The sequence below is a fragment of the Nannobrachium achirus genome (assembly GCF_963921795.1).
Source record: "Nannobrachium achirus genome assembly, chromosome: 19".
Taxonomy (NCBI): Eukaryota; Metazoa; Chordata; class Actinopteri; order Myctophiformes; family Myctophidae; genus Nannobrachium; species Nannobrachium achirus.
The window spans coordinates 11,429,571-11,444,957 of NC_137826.1; positions in this window are offsets into that span (position 1 = coordinate 11,429,571).

Consider the following 15,387-nt stretch of genomic DNA (forward strand, 5'->3'; position numbering starts at 1 on the left):
CCACATGATGTCAGAAATGTGAAATATTTCAAGGCCTTTACCAAAGAAGTGCCTTGTGTGGCACTGAACTTTCAAGGGCCATTTGTCTTTCACAGTATCATGTTGAAAACATGTCCTCCTTCGAACCGGTATTGAACCAGCAACCTAAGGATGCCCGTTACTCAACTACAGTCCTCCGCTCTACCATCTGAGCTATCGAAGGGTTGAGTACTGAGGTTTTGGTCTGTATTACAAATATAGACATTTCAAAACTTTTACCAATGAAGTGCCGTGTTTGGCACTGAACTATCTTTCAAAGGCCATTTGTCTTTCACAATATCATCATGTTGAAAACATGTCCTCCTTCGAGCCGGAATTGAACCAGCGACCTAAGGATCACTGTTACTCAACTACAGTCCTCCGCTCTACCATCTGAGCTATCGAAGGGTTGAGTACTGATGTTTTGGTCTGTATTTTTTTACTGAGCGCCACATGATGTCAAAAATTTCAAAATTTCAAGGCCTTTGGCAGTGAATTGTCTTTTGAGGCCGTGAATTATCTTTCGTAGGCCATTTGTCTTTCACAATATCATCATGTTGAAAACATGTCCTCCTTCGAGCCGGAATTGAACCAGCGACCTAAGGATGCCTGTTACTCAACTACAGTCCTCCGCTCTACCATCTGAGCTATCGAAGGGTTGAGTACTGATGTTTTGGTCTGTATTTTTTTACTGAGCGCCACATGATGTAAAAAATGTCAAAGTTTCAAGGCCTTTGGCAGTAAATTGTCTTCTGAGGCCATGAATTATCTTTCGTAGGTCATTTGACTTTCACAGCATCATGTTGAAAACATGTCCTCCTTCGAGCCGGAATTGAACCAGCGACCTAAGGATGCCTGTTACTCAACTACAGTCCTCCGCTCTACCATCTGAGCTATCGAAGGGTTGAGTACTGATGTTTTGGTCTGTATTTTTTTACTGAGCGCCACATGATGTCAAAAATTTCAAAATTTCAAGGCCTTTGGCAGTGAATTGTCTTTTGAGGCCACAAATTATCTTTCGTAGGTCATTTGACTTTCACAGGAAAACATTTCCTCCTTTGAGCCGAAATTGAACCAGCCTCCTAAGGATGCCCGTTACTCAACTACAGTCCTCCCCTCTACCATCTCTTCGTCTGTATTTTCTTACTGAGCTGTGAGCTCTACATGATGTCAGAATTTTAGACATTTCAAGGCTTTTACCAATGAAGTGCCGTGTTTGGCACTGAACTATCTTTCAAAGGCCATTTGTCTTTCACAATATCATCATGTTGAAAACATGTCCTCCTTCGAGCCGGAATTGAACCAGCGACCTAAGGATGCCTGTTACTCAACTACAGTCCTCCGCTCTACCATCTGAGCTATCGAAGGGTTGAATGTTGATGTTTTGGTCTGTATTTTTTTACTGAGCGCCACATGATGTAAAAAATGTCAAAGTTTCAAGGCCTTTGGCAGTAAATTGTCTTCTGAGGCCATGAATTATCTTTCGTAGGTCATTTGACTTTCACAGAATCATGTTGAAAACATGTCCTCCTTAGAGCCGGAATTGAACCAGCGACCTAAGGATGCCTGTTACTCAACTACAGTCCTCCGCTCTACCATCTGAGCTATCGAAGGGTTGAGTACTGATGTTTTGGTCTGTATGTTTTACTGAGCGCCACATGATGTCAAAAATTTAAAATTTCAAGGCCTTTGGCAGTGAATTAGCCCTTCGCTATGCCCCTCCTAAAGCCGTCCTTGTCCAATGCCAAGTTAGCAACAGGTTACTAACGCAGCTGACTTGGCAAGCTGCCATGGCGGCGCGCATCGCTGTACCGCGAGTCTGGCTGCTAGATAGAGATGGGATTTATGGTTCTCTGAAGTGAACCGGATCTCTGAGATCCGTTCCTTTCAAAGAGCCGTTCAAAAGACTGCCTCATTTTAGTTACTGGTTACTTTGTAGATTTTGATTATGATTGTAAATCACTTCCACCCAAATAGGCCTATACATTTTTGCCATTGGATACATTTCTGGCATTTGAAAATAGGTGATCTACAAGCTCACAATGTGTCACGTTGCAATGCATTGTGAGCTTGTAGATCAGCTATTTGCAAATGATTTTTCTACATTTTACTCATTGGAAAACCTGTGAAACAGGACATTCTGCATAATGAGTAGGCCTACGTTCTAATATTGGTAGGCTACTTTAAGTACATTTTGATACCAATACTATTTTACTTTTACTCAAGTACATTAATAACATTCCAAACTTGATTGCAGATATGTTTACCTAAGTAAAGAAATGTATTACTTTTCCCAACACTGTTCATTAGAAAGGAACGGCTCCCTACTGTGAACCGAATCATATCGTTCATTTCAAAGAGCCGTTCAAAAGACTCGATTCGTTCGCGAACGTCCCACCCACTCGCTTCCGTGTCACAAACACTGAAACAAAAACAGAACGGATTGCACTGACCTACACAAACCCACAGGAATAATTTAGGAGCACTTCATGAGAAAATATAACTGGTAACACTTGTGTACTGTATGTTAATCTGACTTTAGTATAGGCTATTGTTTTCTTCCTAGACGTGCGTTTGAGGCAGGTTAGTCTGCAGCTGGGTGCTATTGCTGCACGCCGCCATGGCAGCTTGCCAAGGCACCCGCCTTAGTAACCTGTCGCTAAACGTGGCATTGGGCAAGCACGGGTTTAGGAGGGGCATAGCGAAGGGCTAATTGTCTTTTGAGGCCACAAATTATCTTTCGTAGGTCATTTGACTTTCACAGGAAAACATTTCCTCCTTTGAGCCGAAATTGAACCAGCCTCCTAAGGATGCCCGTTACTCAACTACAGTCCTCCCCTCTACCATCTCTTCGTCTGTATTTTCTTACTGAGCTGTGAGCTCTACATGATGTCAGAATTTTAGACATTTCAAGGCTTTTACCAATGAAGTGCCGTGTTTGGCACTGAACTATCTTTCAAAGGCCATTTGTCTTTCACAATATCATCATGTTGAAAACATGTCCTCCTTCGAGCCGGAGTTGAACCAGCGACCTAAGGATGCCTGTTACTCAACTACAGTCCTCCGCTCTACCATCTGAGCTATCGAAGGGTTGAGTACTGATGTTTTGGTCTGTATTTCTTTACTGAGCGCCACATGATGTCAAAAATTTCAAAATTTCAAGGCCTTTGGCAGTGAATTGTCTTTTGAGGCCGTGAATTATCTTTCGTAGGCCATTTGTCTTTCACAACATCATGTTGAAAACATGTCCTCCTTCAAGCCGGAATTGAACCAGCGACCTAAGGATGCCTGTTACTCAAATACAGTCCTCCGCTCTACCATCTGAGCTATCGAAGGGTTGAGTACTAATGTTTTGGTCTGTATTTTTTTACTGAGCGCCACATGATGTCAAAAATGTCAAAGTTTCAAGGCCTTTGGCAGTAAACTGTCTTTTGAGGCCATGAATTATCTTTCGTAGGTCATTTGACTTTCACAGCATCATGTTGAAAACATGTCCTCCTTCGAGCCGGAATTGAACCAGCGACCTAAGGATGCCTGTTACTCAACTACAGTCCTCCGCTCTACCATCTGAGCTATCGAAGGGTTGAGTATTCATGTTTTGGTCTGTATTTTTTTACTGAGCGCCACATGATGTCAACAATTTCAAAATTTCAAGGCCTTTGGCAGTGAATTGTCTTTTGAGGCCGTGAATTATCTTTCGTAGGCCATTTGTCTTTCACAATATCATCATGTTGAAAACATGTCCTCCTTCGAGCCGGAATTGAACCAGCGACCTAAGGATGCCTGTTACTCAACTACAGTCCTCCGCTCTACCATCTGAGCTATCGAAGGGTTAAGTACTAATGTTTTGGTCTTTTTTTTTTACTGAGCGCCACATGATGTAAAAAATGTCAAAGTTTCAAGGCCTTTGGCAGTAAATTGTCTTTTGAGGCCATGAATTATCTTTCGTAGGTCATTTGACTTTCACAGCATCATGTCGAAAACATGTCTTCCTTCGAGCCGGAATTGAACCAGCGACCTAAGGATGCCTGTTACTCAACTACAGTCCTCCGCTCTACCATCTGAGCTATCGAAGGGTTGAGTACTATTGTTGGTCAGGGTACTAAAGTATCGTTAGATTTTCAATAGGAATTCAATTTTAAAAAATCATTTTTCTCTCAATTTTCTAATTTTCTAGCTCCCCATAAAATCAAATATTGGTTCATTTTTCCAATTTTCTAGCTTGCAAAAAAATCAGGAAAATGCTTCAATTTTTTAAATGTGTGATTCATATTTGTCATTATTTGATTTGGAACCGACAAAGGAAAAACATCTTTAAAAAAGGTATTTTTCATTTTTTTACCACATTACGAATATCAAAAAATGGACCAATTTTTCCAATTTTCTAGCTTGCAAAAAAATCAGGAAAATGCTTAAATTTTTTAAATGTGTGATTCGTCTTTGTCATTATTTGATTTGGAACCGACAAAGGAAAAACATCTTGAAAAAGGTATTTCTTAATTTCTTACCCCATTACAACAATCAAAAAATGGGCCCATTTTTCCAATTTTCTAGCCCACAAAAAAATCAGGAAAATGCTTAAAATTTGCTCAATTTTTTGAATGTGTGATTCATATTTTGACATTATTTGATTTGGAACCGACAAACAAAAAATAGGCCCATTATTCAATTTTCAAGTCCAGGAAAGAAATCGTCATCATGAATGTCACGTGACCACGTGTCAAGTCACATGGTACACAACTTCAAAATAAAAGCTGTAGGCTAGTCTAACATCCAAGTAATAGGATCAACATGCAGGTAGGCAGGGGGTCCATGAGGGGTTTACAAGGGGGTCCATGGCTGGTTCCCAAAGTGTGGTTTACGGACCCCCAGGGTTTCTATGGCTGGTTCACAACAGCCTGGTACACGTACAGCCATGGCTGGTTCCCAAAGTGTGGTTCGGGGACCTCTTGAGGTCCATGACGGATTTCCAAGGGGGTCCATGGCTGGTTAGCAATAAATGTGGTTCGGGGACCTCTGGGGGTCCCTGAGGGGTTTCCAAAGGGGTCCATGGCTGGTTAGCAATAAGTGTAATTGCGACCGTAGGTCGCTACTTACTATCACAGCCTGCACAAACTGTCCGTCTGTCTGTCTGTCTGTCCCTCTGTCTGTCACACCTCACACGTCACACTATTGCCCTGCTCATATCTCCGGGTCCCTGGGGGACCCCCAGATGTAAAAAATGACCAAATATGCAAAAATGACCAAATGACCACCCCAACGGGGCTGCTCACGGGGAATTCCCGGGGACCACCGACTCCTGCTGCTCCAGAACGGATGCCAAAGTGGTGGCGCCCCCAGTGGAGGACCCCCTCCACTGCAGCTCACATAAAATGCCGTAACTCGGGCTAGGAGCGTCCGGGAGAGCCGGGGCCGGTACCTATTCGTCCGCCAAGGCAACGCGGAGACCCCACCCCTCATTTCTCACATGGCCCTCTTCTAGCGCCACCATGAGGCCGATTCTTGCAAAACACATTTTTGGACACTGCTCCTACAGATTTTGCCCTAAAATCACGCACATCGGTACACAGTATGTCTACACATTGCCGACACAACTAGGAACCAATGGCAGTTACAGCCCTCTTTGTGTATACATGTGACCTACGGTCGCTTATCTCCCGATTAGGGAGTCTTACTGGTAGTGTAATAGGTGAAATAGTGTAATAGTGCATTACTTGTAATATTGAAATAGCATAAATGTTATTGCGACCGTTAGGTCGCAGTTACTATCAAAACCTCGACCAGCTGTGAGTCCGTCCGTCCGTCCGTCCGTCCGTCCGTCCGTCAGTCAGTCTGTCTGTCTGTCTGTCTGTCACACGTCACACTTTTGCCCTGCTCATATCTCCGCAACCGTTGTCCAGATCCATGCCAAATTTTGCACACATACTCCTTGCCTGCCAAACCACAACCTCCACCCATCAATTCACACATGACCCTCTTCTAGCGCCACCATGAGGCCGATTCTTGCAAAACAAATTTTTGGACACAGCTCCTAAATTTTTTGTCCTAAAATCACGCAAATCGGTACACAGTATGTCTACACTCATGTCATCAACATGGATCTGTCCCATATAGCGCCACCTTCAGGCCGATTTTTGAAAACACATTTTTGGACACTGCCCTAAAATCACCCTATTAGGGAGTCTTACTGGTAGTGCCTGTCCTTTGGAAGTTTTTCATCCTTTGAATATCAAGCTAACTTATTTGAGAGTCAATCCTCTGTTCTAATGATTACGATATATCGCCCACCAAAATGTAGCAAAGCCTTATTTCTTACAGAAATATCTGAACTTCTATCTATCTGTTCCACGGACTATGAGAGAACCCTTATTGCTGGTGATACTAACTTGCATGTGGACACTGTTACTGATCTTACAGCTATGAGTTTCTTACAGTTACTGCATTCCCTTGATTTTGATCAGCATGTTACCGGGCCAACCCACAATCAAGGCCACACCCTTGATCTTGTGATCTCTAAAGGGCTAAATATTTCTATGGACAGGATTATCGCTAAGCCTGATTTATCAGACCACTATTTACTGTGTTTTAATATGACTGTCTCTGATCTAGAAAAAAACAATAGAGAATATACTATAAAAAAGAGATTTTTCGGTTCCTCGGCAGCAAAAGAGTTTGCCAGCCTTCTTGCGTGTGCACCCCGCCTTCCGGATATTCCCTCAGTAAATGATATGGTTCAACGTTTTAATCTTAAATTGGAGTCAGCTCTGGATATAGTGGCTCCTATGAAAACTAAAAAGAAATATAATTCCAAAGTAACACCCTGGATAAACGATCATATACGTTCACTCAAAAAACAATGCCGCAGAGCAGAGCGAGCTTGGAGAAAAAATAAATTAACAATCCACCTACAGATATTTAAGGCGTCAACAGCCACCTATAATAAAACCATGCGTGTCTGGCTAGGCAGGCCTATTTTTCCGGAATTATTAATGAGAATAAGAACAATGCTAGGGTCTTATTCTCTACCATTGAACGCCTTTTAAACCCCCCCCAGTCCTACAAGCAGTCACTCCCTGCCTCTAAAGCAAAGTGTAATGAGTTTGCATCCTTCTTTGACAACAAAATTGTTAACATTCGAGCTGGTATTACGAATAATACTGTCACAAATGCAAATGCGGTTAATGGTGCCATGTGTAAAAGCATCGATAAATCTAGGGGGAGCCTAGTATCATTTTGTGCAATTGATGAAGAGGAACTTCGTAAAACCATATCGCAAATGACATCGTCTTCTTGCTCGCTGGATGCAATACCCACGCCGTTTCTTAAAGAGGTTGTAGACTGTGTTATTGAAGATATCCTAAAAATAGTAAACAGCTCTATACAATCAGGTGTCTTTCCAGACTCACTGAAAACGGCTGTAGTTAAACCCTTACTCAAAAAACCCAACCTTGACCCGTCCGTGCTGGATAATTATCGACCCATCTCTAATTTGCCTTTTCTGGGCAAGGTCCTAGAAAAAATTATCTTTCATCAATTGGATGTGTTTCTGCAGAACAATAAGGTGCACAACAAATTCCAATCCGGCTTCAGGAAAGGACACAGCACAGAAACTGCACTTTTAAAAGTTATTAATGATCTTAGGGTGGCTGCTGATAACAAAGATGTGTCCGTTCTCCTACTGCTGGACCAATCGGCGGCTTTTGACACAATTGACCATACAATTCTAATACAACGTCTCGAACACTGGGTAGGACTGTCAGGTACAGCTCTGTCCTGGTTTTGCTCTTATCTGACAGGCAGAAGCTACTCTGTTAATCTAGCTGACTTCGAGTCAAACAAACACAACATCTGCTCTGGTATTCCACAGGGCTCGATTCTTGGTCCTTTATTATTCTCCCTCTATATACTGCCGCTGGGAGAACTTATTTCCGCTCACGGTGTGAATTTCCATTTCTATGCTGATGACACCCAGTTGTACCTTTCGGTGGCTACGGACGACCCCTGTGCTCTAGACCCATTGCTGACGTGCGTGTCCAGCATAAAATGCTGGATGAGTGAGAACTTTCTCAAGCTAAATGAGGACAAGACAGAAGTTCTCATAATAGGTTCTACTGCCCAGAGAGAATCAATAATAAATAGACTTGGTAACCTGGCTAAAGAAAATAACACCTCTGTTAACTCATTCTGTGCCAATCACGTGTATACACGTGATATATTAGCGCATCCCACAGTGCCAATCACGTGTATACACGTGATTCAAAAAAAAAAAAAAAAAAAAAAAAAAAAATTTTGAAAAATTTTTTTTGAAATTTTTTTTTTGGACCCCATCAAAACTAGTGAACATGATTTCAATCGCGATTTTGCATGTTTAACCCCCATACAACCCCCATACAACTCAGGTAGCAGACCTCCAAGCTCACAACAGTGTAAAACATAATGGCTATTATCTCAAGAATGCCTGAACGGATTTCCAATCGGATTTTTTTGTTTGAAAGCTGTGAACAAACTGCACAAACCCACAACAATGCAATCCAGGATTGCATTGGATTTTTTAGAGCTCATTCTTCTCTGTTTTTTTCCCATGCATGAGGTGTGCAAGGTTTAATCATGGCTAAGTTGACGAAAATAAGGCTTTTAAAATGCTTGGTAGCCAATAGCTAACTTCAAGCTAACTTCATCCTCTTCCTGTACATGCACAAAGGAAAGTGTTTAGGCAAGTCATGGCTGCAGGGCTTCTGCATATACCAGCATATCTCTATGGGATTGTCTGTGGCACACTTGGCCCCCTCTAGTGGTGAAAGGGTGGCATTAAATGAGTTAAGAACCTGGGGGTGATCATTGATGCTGAATTAAATTTTAATACACACATTAATCATGTCACGAAGATTGCCTTCTTTCACCTTAGAAATATTGCGCGAATTAGAGCCTATCTGTCGCTGAACGATGCAAAAACGCTGATCCACGCTTTTGTTTTCTCTCGGCTTGATTACTGCAACGCACTTCTCTCTGGTCTGCCAAAGAAAACAACTGACAGATTACAACTTGTTCAAAATGCAGCAGCCAGAGTTTTAACAAAAACTAAGATAAGAGAACATATTACTCCAGTTTTAGCGTCGCTACACTGGCTCCCGGTTGTTTTTAGGATTGATTTTAAAATTCTTTTACTTGTTTATAAAGCTCTAAATGGTCTGGCACCTTCGTACCTCTATAACTGCCTGCATAGATATGTTCCAACCCGCCCACTCAGGTCCTCTAGTGCAGACCTACTTGAGGTGCCAACAATGACATATAAAAAATATGGTGAGGCAGCTTTCTGCTTCTATGGACCGACAGCTTGGAATAAACTACCACTACACCTAAGACAGGCAGCCTCGGTGGATAGCTTTAAAGCACAGCTCAAGACCTATTTCTTTACTCTTGCTTTTAGCTAAATTTTTTAATCCCTATGCTGCTATTGACGTCCGCACGGCTCTGAAATTGTTCTTCAATGTTCTATGCTTTTATTTTTTCTTGCTTTATTGTAATCATTTTACTTATCTCTTTTTTATGTATTTTTTATTTCTATTTTACTTTTTCTCTGTTAAGCACGTGTGCTTCATTTTATGCTCTGTAAAGCACTTTGAGCTGCATTTCATGTCATGAAAGGTGCTATACAAATAAAGTTTTATTATTATTATTATTATTAATAGCACAATAAGGGTAATAGTGTAATATTGTAATAAGTGTAATAATATAATAGTGTAATAGTGTAATTGCGACCGTCAGGTCGCAGTTACTATCAAAACCTCCACCAGCTGTCAGTCTGTCAGTCAGTCTGTCAGTCAGACTTTCAGTCACACTTTTTCCCTTCTCATAGTGATTTTGGCTGCCAAACCACTACCCCCATTTCTCCCTCTTCTAGCGCCACCATGAGGCCGCTTCTTGCAAAACAAATTTTTGGACACTGCTCCTACAAATTTTGCCCTAAAATCACGCAAAGCGGTACACAGTATGTCTACACTGTCCAAGATAGCGCCACCATCAGGGCGATTTTTGGACTCTGCAAAGCGTGATTTTAGGATGCCCTGATGGTGGCGCTATCTCGGACAGATCCATGCTGATGACATGAGTGTAGACATAATGTGTACCGCTTTACGTGATTTTAGGGCAGAATTTGTAGGAGCAGTGTCCAAAAAATTATGTGTTTTGCAAGAAGCGGCCTCATGGTGGCGCTAGAAGAGGGAGAAATGGGGTAGTGGTTTGGCAGCCAAAACCACTATGAGAAGGGCAAAAGTGTGACTGAAAGTCTGACTGACAGACTGACTGACAGACTGACAGCTGGTGGAGGTTTTGATAAGAATGCACTATTACACTATTTCACCTATTACACTACCAGTAAGACTCCCTAATCGGGAGATAAGCGACCAACTCCACAAAAAGGCCAAAAGTTTGTTTTACCAAAATCGTCCCGATGGTGGCGCTGGATGGGACAGATGCGTTTTGATTACATGACTGTGCGATTTGTGTGATTTTAGGGCAAAATCTGTAGGAGCAGTGTCCAAAAATGTGTTTAAAAAAATCGGCCTGAAGGTGGCGCTAAATGGGACAGATCCATGTTGATGAGATGAGTGTAGACATACTGTGTACCGATTTGCGTGATTTTAGGGCAAAATATGTAGGAGCAGTGTCTCTGTGTAGCGATTTGCGTGATTTTAGGGCAAAATCTGTAGGAGCAGTGTGCAAAAATGTGTTTTAAAAAATCGGCCTGAAGGTGGCGCTATATGGGACAGATCCATGTTGATGAGATGAGTGTAGACATACTGTGTAGCGATTTGCGTGATTTTAGGGCAAAGATTGTAGGAGCAGTGTCCAAAAATGTGTTTTAAAAAATCGGCCTGAAGGTGGCGCTAAATGGGACAGATCCATGTTGATGAGATGAGTGTAGACATACTGTGTACCGATTTGCGTGATTTTAGGGCAAAATATGTAGGAGCAGTGTCTCTGTGTAGCGATTTGCGTGATTTTAGGGCAAAATCTGTAGGAGCAGTGTGCAAAAATGTGTTTTAAAAAATCGGCCTGAAGGTGGCGCTATATGGGACAGATCCATGTTGATGAGATGAGTGTAGACATACTGTGTAGCGATTTGCGTGATTTTAGGGCAAAGATTGTAGGAGCAGTGTCCAAAAATGTGTTTTAAAAAATCGGCCTGAAGGTGGCGCTATATGGGACAGATCCAAGTTGATGACATGAGTGTAGACATACTGTGTACCGATTTGTGTGATTTTAGGGCAAAGATTTTAGGAGCAGTGTCCAAAAATGTGTTTTGCAGAATCGGCCTCATGGTGGCGCTAGAAGAGGGCCATATGAGAAATGAGAGGTGGGGTCTCCGCGCCGCCGAGGCGGACGAATAGGTACCGGCCCCGGCTCTCCCGGTCGCTCCTAGCCCGAGTTAAGGCATTTTATGTGAGCTGCAGTGGAGGGGGTCCTCCACTGGGGGCGCCACCACTTTTGCATCCGTTCTGGAGCACCAGGAGTCGGTGGTCCCCGGGAATTCCCCGTGAGCAGCCCCGTTGGGGTGGTCTTTTTTTGCACATTTGGTCATTTTTTACACCTGGGGGTCCCCCAGGGACCTGGGGGTCCCTGGAGCTCCGGGGGTCCTTCGAGGTTGTAGTTTGGCAGGCAAGGAGTTTGTATGGAAATTTTGGCATGGATCGGGGCAACGGTGGCGGAGATATGAGTAGGGGGAAAGTGTGACGTGTGACGAGTGACGTGACGGAGGGAAGGACAGGCTGACGGCTGGTGGAGGTTTGGATAGTAGAGAGTGTAAAAGTAACTGCGACCTACTACGGTTGCAATTAAACACACTTATTGCTAACCAGCCATGGACCCCCTTGGAAACCCCTCAGGGACTCCCAGAGGTCCCCGAACCACACTTTGAGAACCAGCCATGGACCCCCTTGGAAATCCGTCATGGACCTCCAGAGGTCCCCGAACCACACTTTGGGAACCAGCCATGGCTGTACGTGTACCAGGCTGTTGTGAACCAGCCATAGAAACCCTGGGGGTCCCCAAACCACACTTTGGGAACCAGCCATGGACCCCCTTGTAAACCCCTCATGGACCCCCTGCCTGCCTGCATGTTGATCCTATTACTTGTTGGATGTTAGACTAGCCTACAGCTTTTATTTTGAAGTTGTGTACCATGTGACTTGACACGTGGTCACGTGACATTCATGATGACGATTTCTTTCCTGGACTTGAAAATTGAATAATGGGCCTATTTTTTGTTTGTCGGTTCCAAATCAAATAATGCCAAAATATGAATCACACATTCAAAACATTGAGCAAATTTTAAGCATTTTCCTGATTTTTTTGTGGGCTAGAAAATTGGAAAAATGGGCCCATTTTTTGATTGTTGTAATGGGGTAAGAAATTAAGAAATAACTTTTTCAAGATGTTTTTCCTTTGTCGGTTCCAAATCAAATAATGACAAAGACGAATCACACATTTAAAAAATTGAAGCATTTTCCTGATTTTTTTGCAAGCTAGAAAATTGGAAAATTGGTCCATTTTTTGATATTCGTAATGTGGTAAAAAAATGAAAAATAAATTTTTTAAAGATGATTTTCCTTTGTCGGTTCCAAATCAAATAATGACAAATATGAATCACACATTTAAAAAATTGAAGCATTTTCCTGATTTTTTTGCAAGCTAGAAAATTGGAAAAATGAACCAATATTTGATTTTATGGGGAGCTAGAAAATTAGGAAATTGAGAGAAAAATGTTTTTTTTAAATTGAATTCCTAATGAAAATCTAACGATACTTTAGTACCCTGACCATTGTTTTGGTCTTTTATTTTACTGAGCGCCACATGATGTAAAAATTGTCAAAGTTTCAAGGCCTTTGGCAGTAAATTGTCTTTTGAGGCCATGAATTATCTTTCGTAGGTCATTTGACTTTCACAGCATCATGTTGAAAACATGTCCTCCTTCGAGCCGGAATTGAACCAGCGACCTAAGGATGCCTGTTACTCAACTACAGTCCTCCGCTCTACCATCTGAGCTATCGAAGGGTTGAATGTTGATGTTTTGGTCTGTATTTTTTTACTGAGCGCCACATGATGTAAAAAATGTCAAAGTTTCAAGGCCTTTGGCAGTAAATTGTCTTCTGAGGCCATGAATTATCTTTCGTAGGTCATTTGACTTTCACAGAATCATGTTGAAAACATGTCCTCCTTAGAGCCGGAATTGAACCAGCGACCTAAGGATGCCTGTTACTCAACTACAGTCCTCCGCTCTACCATCTGAGCTATCGAAGGGTTGAGTACTGATGTTTTGGTCTGTATTTCTTTACTGAGCGCCACATGATGTAAAAAATGTCAAAGTTTCAAGGCCTTTGGCAGTAAATTGTCTTCTGAGGCCATGAATTATCTTTCGTAGGTCATTTGACTTTCACAGAATCATGTTGAAAACATGTCCTCCTTAGAGCCGAAATTGAACCAGCGACCTAAGGATGCCTGTTACTCAACTACAGTCCTCCGCTCTACCATCTGAGCTATCGAAGGGTTGAGCACTGATGTTTTGGTCTGTATTTTTTTACTGAGCGCCACATGATGTCAAAAATTTCAAAATTTCAAGGCCTTTGGCAGTGAATTGTCTTTTGAGGCCACAAATTATCTTTCGTAGGTCATTTGACTTTCACAGGAAAACATTTCCTCCTTTGAGCCGAAATTGAACCAGCCTCCTAAGGATGCCCGTTACTCAACTACAGTCCTCCCCTCTACCATCTCTTCGTCTGTATTTTCTTACTGAGCTGTGAGCTCTACATGATGTCAGAATTTTAGACATTTCAAGGCTTTTACCAATGAAGTGCCGTGTTTGGCACTGAACTATCTTTCAAAGGCCATTTGTCTTTCACAATATCATCATGTTGAAAACATGTCCTCCTTCGAGCCGGAATTGAACCAGCGACCTAAGGATGCCTGTTACTCAACTACAGTCCTCCGCTCTACCATCTGAGCTATCGAAGGGTTGAGTACTGATGTTTTGGTCTGTATTTCTTTACTGAGCGCCACATGATGTCAAAAATTTCAAAATTTCAAGGCCTTTGGCAGTGAATTGTCTTTTGAGGCCGTGAATTATCTTTCGTAGGCCATTTGTCTTTCACAACATCATCATGTTGAAAACATGTCCTCCTTCGAGCCGGAATTGAACCAGCGACCTAAGGATGCCTGTTACTCAACTACAGTCCTCCGCTCTACCATCTGAGCTATCGAAGGGTTGAGTACTAATGTTTTGGTCTGTATTTTTTTACTGAGCGCCACATGATGTCAAAAATGTCAAAGTTTCAAGGCCTTTGGCAGTAAATTGTCTTTTGAGGCCATGAATTATCTTTCATAGGTCATTTGACTTTCACAGCATCATGTTGAAAACATATCCTCCTTCGAGCCGGAATTGAACCAGCGACCTAAGGATGCCTGTTACTCAACTACAGTCCTCCGCTCTACCATCTGAGCTATCGAAGGGTTGAGTACTAATGTTTTGGTCTTTTTTTTTTACTGAGCGCCACATGATGTAAAAAATGTCAAAGTTTCAAGGCCTTTGGCAGTAAATTGTCTTTTGAGGCCTTGAATTATCTTTCGTAGGTCATTTGACTTTCACAGCATCATGTCGAAAACATGTCCTCCTTCGAGCCGGAATTGAACCAGCGACCTAAGGATGCCTGTTACTCAACTACAGTCCTCCGCTCTACCATCTGAGCTATCGAAGGGTTGAGTACTGTTGTTTTGGTCTTTTTTTTTTTACTGAGCGCCACATGATGTAAAAATTGTCAAAGTTTCAAGGCCTTTGGCAGTAAATTGTCTTTTGAGGCCATGAATTATCTTTCGTAGGTCATTTGACTTTCACAGCATCATGTTGAAAACATGTCCTCCTTCGAGCCGGAATTGAACCAGCGACCTAAGGATCCCTGTTACTCAACTACAGTCCTCCGCTCTACCATCTGAGCTATCGAAGGGTTGAGTGTTGATGTTTTGGTCTGTATTTTTTTACTGAGCGCCAAATGATGCAAAAAATGTCAAAGTTTCAAGGCCTTTGGCAGTAAATTGTCTTCTGAGGCCATGAATTATCTTTCGTAGGTCATTTGACTTTCACAGAATCATGTTGAAAACATGTCCTCCTTAGAGCCGGAATTGAACCAGCGACCTAAGGATGCCTGTTACTCAACTACAGTCCTCCGCTCTACCATCTGAGCTATCGAAGGGTTGAGTACTGATGTTTTGGTCTGTATTTTTTTACTGAGCGCCACATGATGTCAAAAATTTCAAAATTTCAAGGCCTTTGGCAGTGAATTGTCTTTTGAGGCCACAAATTATCTTTCGTAGGTCATT